Source organism: Triticum dicoccoides, chromosome 2A (assembly GCF_002162155.2).
Source record: "Triticum dicoccoides isolate Atlit2015 ecotype Zavitan chromosome 2A, WEW_v2.0, whole genome shotgun sequence".
In the NCBI taxonomy this organism is placed as follows: Eukaryota; Viridiplantae; Streptophyta; class Magnoliopsida; order Poales; family Poaceae; genus Triticum; species Triticum dicoccoides.
Window position 1 is genome coordinate 775,333,505 of NC_041382.1, and position 6,719 is coordinate 775,340,223.

Genomic DNA, 6,719 nt, shown 5'->3' on the forward strand with positions numbered 1-6,719 from the left:
TGTATCTTGAAAGGGAGACGCACGGAAAAATATCACATGGGCCTCAAGATGGCAATGGGCCCGAAACCCGCATCCACGCGGGGTTTTACCTTAAGGTATGGCGATGGGCGTCTTTCTAAATTCTAACCCCGCGGGGCTGCGCTTCGGTAAAATATAAAACCCGGCATATTTCAGGGGTTCGAACCCATTTCAGCAGTACCTGAACCCAAAACCTGCCATACCCGTCAAAATACCTAACATCCACCGATCCACCGATTTCCACCGCCTGAACACCTTTTGTGCCGGCGTTCCACCGAGCCGCCTCCCTCCACGCCTCCTACCGTCAGGAGAAATATGCTCCTTTTTTGCTGCTGAAGTATACTATGTTTGCTGCTGAAATGCTATTCTTTGTGGCTACTATTTATCTTTATGATGGGCCATATATGAGATCAATGGGACGTCGTCAGGAACGCTGGATGGGCTTAGGCCGATCAATTCTTATCAAGTTCACGTGACCCAGATTAGATCGATCGCTAAAGACATCAACGAACGACCAAACCAGACATCGTATTCACCATTGACGTATGGAGAACTATGAAAGGTCGTTTCTCCTTTTAAGGAAAAAAGGAGGCTTCCAATATGTAGACTGAAACACAACTTGTTTTGGCTTCAGCTTGAAAAACTGAAACCATTCATCAGTGTGTCTTTTAATCAGGAGTTGAGAATCATCAACAGTGATCCACTTCTCCCCATGGTTCTGCTTGTTCCATTCCGACCACCAATTCCAAAGCAACGCTATTATTTTCATCTTTCGATCATATGGTAGCTGCATGATGGGTTCAATCGAGTGAATTGCAAAAAACATCGACATTGAAGGCTAGGGTTACAGAAACCACAACTCTAGAGTTTTGTGCCAAAAACCACTAATTCTGAGCCTAATCTTTTGCAAAAAACACTAGTTGGCGGCTTTGACCCATTTGATGACGATTATGACATGTGGGACCCAAATTTGCTGATGTGGCATAACGATTCAGCACAGTAGCTGCATTATGGGTTCAATCACATGTAGAGGACCTGCACATAACATGAGCTCTTGCCTGACATCCTCCAACTGAAATACACGCCACATAACTTTTACGCCCTTACACCAAAAAAACCGACCACCATGCTCAAACTGGCGTCGGCAGACCACACAGTTTGAATTCAGTCCGACACCACGCCTTGCTATATTTATATGCATCGGATGACTATTATGGCCAAAATGCCAAAGGAAATGATGAACCTTAGATGTAAAGTGCAGCTTCCACAAATGTTTCCACGTTTCTGTCATCCATCAATTGCCTTCAGTGGACATTCCACTTGAGCTTATCGTGTTGAGCTCCTGATTGATCATGTGCACTCGGTACCCAGATCAAACCAAAAAGACCACCTTCAAGTAATAATGACAGGCCATGAAGTCCTCAGCGTCCACACAAATTGGGATGGCCATGACTATCTCAGCATCTTCCATTGTAAAAACTTGTCGAATAAGAGCATCAGTCCATTGTAAAGTGACAGGATCAATAAGATCACAGACCCACGTCAGCTCGTGATCCCCTTATCGCGATTGCATCTTCCTCGTTGCCACTCTCGGGATCCACGGATCATCTCATATGTGAACTTCCATGCCATTGCCAACTCGCTAAATTAGACCTTTTTCAACAGTTGGACTCCTTGGAGGATACTACGCTACACGTAACCTATCCCATGTACAGGTTCAGCTTTTAACACATCACCTGATGGGAAATGTAATGCACAAAGGACCATAGCACACAGGGAGTTCGACGTCTGAATTATTATCCAACCCTGCTTGGCTAACATGGACATGTAAAAAACTGACCCTAGGCCTCCATCCTCTTTATGATTCATCATATTTCCCCATGAAACCCAGTTCATAGACCTCTCCTTATCATTTTGAGACCACCAGTACTCGCATATGAACTAGTTGATGCTATCACAAAGCCCCTTCGTAAGATCAAAACAAGCCATGGCATATGTCGGTATCGCCTGGGCAACTGCCTTTTAATAAGGATTTGTTTACCTTCCTTTAATAAACATTTCTCCTTCCATCCATGAATTCTTTTCCGGATCTTATTCTTGAGATACTCATAGAATTTCATTTTATTTTGTGGCACATAAGTGGGGAGACCAAGGTATTTGCCTCCAAAGGATTCAGAGCTTAAACCCAACACAGCTAGTACCTCATGCTGCGTGTTCCAACGGGTATTCTTGCTAAAATATATTGAAGACTTTTCCCTATTGATGGCCTGAACAGAACATGCTTCATAGGTTTGGAGAATGGTGCTAATAGGTGCCGCGCTATGGGCATTAGCTTCAAGCAATAACGGCAAATCGTCGGCAAAAAGAAAATGGGTCACTGCTGGGCCGGGCTTGCCACCTTGATCCATTTAATTTCTCCAAGGCTCTCCGCATGGTGGAGCATAGCCATAAACCTTCAGCACAAATCATGAAGAGATACAGCGAGATCGGTTCGCCTTGTCGCAAGCCTCGACCTGGGATCACTTCATCGGAAACTTGTCCATTTATAGGAAACTTGTACTTTACTGTGTGGACACAGTTCATTACTAGCTGTACAAAGTTTTCACTAAAGCCATCCTTCCCAGCAATCCTTGTAAAAATAGCCATCCAACGCGGTCATAAGCCTTACTCATGTCCAACTTCAAAGCCATATGACCAGTTTTTCCGGATCGCTTCCTCCTCAAAAAATGAGACATCTCATATGCCAGAATGGTATTATCCGAAATCAATCTGCCATGGACGAATGCACTCTGATTAGGAGAAATGATCTCCCCAAAGTACATTTAAGGCAGTCAGCAAGAACTTCGACACAAACTTGTAGACAACAGTGCAAAGGCTAATAAGGCGTAGATCCTACAAATGGTTCGGGTTCTGCACCTTCGGGATGAGTAAACCACTGTTTCATTCCATCCTTTGGGTATAGTGCCACCTCGCAACACCTCCAAAACCTCGTGTACGACTCTTTCTCCCACCGTGTCCCAGTATCTTTTATAAAAAAATGTTGGCATACCATCACTCCCTGGAGCCTTAAGATCACCAATACTATTCAGAGCTCTTCAGACTTCTTTTGCTATGAACTCAACATCAAGCACCTCATTCATTTGTTAGATCTTTATTAATTAGAGTGGTTCCACTAGATCTTGTTTATTGAGGCACCTCTGTTAGATCTTATTTATTTGTGTTAGATCTTGTCACTATTATAATTTTTTACCGGAAGTATTTCATAGAATATGTCATTTTATACTTGTGTTATAGGGCGAAAGTACTAATGTGAGCCCGAGCTCACAGGATCCCGTAATCTGTACCATCTATACATCTCGTGATCAGTGCAGCTATGGGTATAGCTCCTCTCGCTGTTATTTTCGGAAACAGACTGTTGTTGGCGGATCAGACGGACATTTACGGTTTGGACCGTTTTGGCATCGATTCTGGTCCAACAGAGCCGTTTAGCTCATTTATTGCAGCATGGTTGGCTGGTAGCAATCTTTCCCAGTACTACTCCTCTTCCTCCTTATAGGATCCAGGGACCAGGATCCCTTTGAGCGTACCTAAATCGAACCACTGCATCCCTTTGAGGGCTCTTCAGTTATGGTCAATGAAGATGCAGTCCGTGAAATTTCAGAAGCTCCCACCCCGTCCCAATCACTTTCGAATGGATTGAACTACACAATGAGCTAGCCTCCATCGCCCATCTGCGTTAAGTTATGTCCATCATTCAGCAAGCAAAATGATAGGTAGGTGCAACCGTGGCCACCCCAACTAGTGCCAATCAGGACAGCATGCGAACCATTTGGGCAGTACTCTCCATTCTAATGCATTATTTAGGCCAACAAAAGGGCATCAGCATGCAAGTTCAGTCTCGACGTAACCAGTTTCAGACAACATATTCAGAAAACACAGGCACCAGCATCATAACTTAATAAGCATCTTACAAAATCTGTGACAGATTATCACAAACCAGATGGAAAAACACATAATTTTTACATAGATACGAAATCAAACTACTTATTACTCCCTCCGTTCCTAAATACTTGTCTTTTCTAGGCATTTCAACAAGTGACTACATACGGAGCAAAATGAGTGAATCTACACTCTAAAATATGTCTACATACATCCGTATGTAGTAGTCATTTGAAATGTCTAGAAAGACAAATATTTAGAAATGGAGGGAGTAGTACCTAGCTCAAAGAGATTACAAATACTCTAACAGGCTCCATCGTGTTGTTGTTATCATTGACCTCTTCTAGCAGTGTCCTAGTCAATCCACACAAATTTTTGGGGCGACAATATCACAATCGGTGGCAAAAACCTGATCCCAACCATGCAACTGAGGAGTCCATCGAGCATATTCTAACCTGTCTATGGGCTGCCTCAAGAACTCCATGGCCGCCGGAGCACCTGCGAGTTCGCTGGACCATGCAATCGCCTTCCCCGCGGGAGATTTCCCCACCGCTTCGTCTCCCATGGAAGAATGCTAGATCCAACTTCATTGCCCTATCCCCCCAGCGGCCCACCTACCACATTTACTGCATGGGCTGCCGGCGCTACCAGATCTGATCCACGGATCAGGACGCCGGCGACATCTCGAGCCATGGTTCGGGCTCGCTTCGTCGACGCCGTGCAAACCCCCGTGCAGCCAGGACCCATCCGTCAGGTGTGTATAGGGTTGTACGTATATTGGAATTTTCCCGTCCCACGTGGACCCGTAGTCTGCCAAATTCATTGAGTTCACCGAATCCCAACGCTATTCTGGACGGGTGTGGGAGCTCGTGATCACATACTCCGCCGTCCTGTTATAGGGATCTTATTTTGGTGACATTGTACAAAAAAAAAGGTGTGTGTGACGTAGTGCACACTTCATCAAAAATCTTTCCCTTCTCTTGGCCCATCCGGACTTTTTTTTAAAGGAACACATTGTATTCCATTACATTAGAACATTTGGCATATCGCCAACAACAGCATCGAGTACAAATTCTGGGAAATTACCAAGCCAAGTCTCAGAGCAGTCATTTTCCATGCCTAGACCATGCATAGCTAAAATGTGTGCTGCTCCGTTACACTCTCTTATACAATGTTCAAAGCTTACAACAATCAAACCTACACACATCTGAAATTTTACATCTTGGAATAAGGATCCCAACTTTGATAAATCATACTCCGTACTGGTGATTGCCTGCTTCAGCATCATGGAATCTGTTTTGAAAATTACCTGCTGGCATCCCATTCTGATCGCAATATTTGTAGCATGTTGCAGGGCAAGCGCTTCAGCGTGTAGCGGGTCAGATACATGCTTCAACTTACCCGCACCAGACACTAGTAGCCGCATCGGTTACACTAGAGAAGGGTGTGCGCGTACCAGTCGCGGGTTTGCCTCTCTTGGCTTAATCCATACATGCCAGTAAGTGACTAATCTTTTTGAATTTGCATTGTTTTTTTGTTTTTATATTCTCGCATTATTATTATTTTTATTTTTCACAAAACATGCAGACCCTTTGAGAAATAATTGCAAGTACGGAGATTCCCCTCTTGCAACGAGAGGCATCCTTATCCTTGTTTTAGCACAAACAAGGATAATGCAATTTTTGTATCCTTCTTTGTGCTCACCATGTGCGGCTTGTGCACGACAGTGCTGATCGAGTGTGGAGAAATGTCCACATTCCTTATATGAACCCTTTGGAACATACCTTTTGTCACAGAGGTAAAGATGCAATCAAGAAAAACTGTTTTCCTACATTTGTGTATCTTTCACATCTATATAGCTAGCAATTGATAATTTTGTAATGTATGAATACTTGGTGTATGACATGTGAAATAACGAAATACAATTGAGATTTGATACTGGATGATGCGTGTTCTTGATATATGCATGGTTTGTAGCTGGTGCAAAGGCTACATGCATGGTCCTGCAAATTCCAAATGTGCGCAATGGTTCTGTAAACACACATGATTGAGTTCAAACTAAACATTTGCGATAATACACCTGTCACATGCGACCAACTTCGTTGAAGCGTGTGCGACTACACCCAAGCACACACGTGTGGAATAGAGAAACCATGTTTGATTGGTAGCCTGGTAGGTCATCCCACACGATTCTGTTACAACTTCCATGTGCAAGGAGAGACCTCCCGCACACGGTTTAGGAATCTTGTGTAATTGACTACCCCATCGCCCACTGATTGTGCTGGCTATGGCAATCGTGTGTGGTTTTCTGATCTTTACAAGTGATTGAAATCGTCCGGGAACTGTCATCCGATTGAGACATTAGCTGTGTAAGTTGGAAGCAAAATTTTTGACTTTTTGGTATGTATTTTTATTAGTTGTTGATTCGTTGTGCCGTACTTGTTTTTTCAAGTTCCATAATGGTTGAGCTTGAATTTTTGCTGGGTTGTGTGGGTCTTCTCGATTCAAACGAGGGGAGAGCAAAATAAAATCAAACAATTTTCAAACACGTGTCCACATCATAGGTCGATATCGCATACTACACTTGTAGTATTGCCGAAAAAATCAACACATGCTCTCATCTACAGACGATAGTATACAATTTATAGTATATAGTCAAAACAAAAATTGGAATGAGTTGTACGGTTAGTTTTAGTACTTAACAGACGATTTGAATGGCATTTATTCAGTCTGAACATTACAAATAGGCACATGATCATATA